The sequence below is a fragment of the Heterocephalus glaber genome, unplaced genomic scaffold (assembly GCF_053883595.1).
Source record: "Heterocephalus glaber isolate CG9 unplaced genomic scaffold, H.glaber_assembly_v1.0 deba00000546, whole genome shotgun sequence".
Classification (NCBI taxonomy): Eukaryota; Metazoa; Chordata; class Mammalia; order Rodentia; family Bathyergidae; genus Heterocephalus; species Heterocephalus glaber.
The window spans coordinates 36,364,067-36,364,894 of record NW_028258147.1 but is presented as its reverse complement, the minus strand read 5'-3'; the positions used below and the strand labels follow the sequence as shown (position 1 = coordinate 36,364,894).

Below are 828 nucleotides of genomic sequence, written 5' to 3'. Positions count from 1 at the left end.
GTTTTTTCACAGTTTGAAGGTGCTCTAGGCAGTCCACTGTATTTAACTCATTTCTGCTTCTTAGGCAACAGGATAAAGTAAAAGACATAAAACTATTGTATACCTAAAATGTACCAATAAAAGAATTCAAGCAAAAAACAAAAAACACATAGCCTTGCTATCTGTTAAGGGAAACCCTAAAAATCACTGAATAATACTTCTGCCTATACATCACTGACAAGAATTAAGTTATATGCTTATTGCTACATGAAAAGGAGCTTGGAAAATATTAACTTTGCTCCAAACCATTATGTACCTATCAAAAATAGGAATTTCTATTTCCTAGGAACAATTGCTTCTCAGCCTTTTGGCCAAGATCAAGTGTAGTACCTATTTCCTAGGAACAAAAGGAAAATGTGTATTATGCAAGAAACTAACATTGTTGGCACAGAAGGGATTTGAGTTACATTTCCAGATCTTTAATTTCTCAATGAAAAGAAATATACTATGACACTAGCAAAAAAAAAGAGAGAAAATATATAATAAAAATACATAACAAAAAATATAATTCAAGGATGAAACTCAAAAGGAAAAATGTTCAGTTCAGCTGAGTATGTTCAATAATTGAGAGGATCATTTAAATAATAAAGACATATGTTTTTAAAATAGAATAACCTAGAAATTTATAAATTGCAGCAAATCACATGTGATGGTTAATCTTGATCATCAACTTGGTTCGCTTCAGAGATGTCTAGGAGATAAGTAAAGCACATTATGCTTCATGTGGTCAAGACTTTAAGGACTATATCTGGTCCGTAACCCCTTCCTCTGTGCTCCCCAATCCCTATG

The 828-nt window shown here is 32.2% G+C and overlaps 1 pseudogene; it reads left to right on the top strand.

Annotated features, from left to right (window-relative positions):
* The first annotated feature begins 330 nt into the window (after window positions 1-330).
* Window positions 331-488, top strand: LOC147829681 (U2 spliceosomal RNA; annotated as a pseudogene).
* The last annotated feature ends 340 nt before the right edge of the window (window positions 489-828 follow it).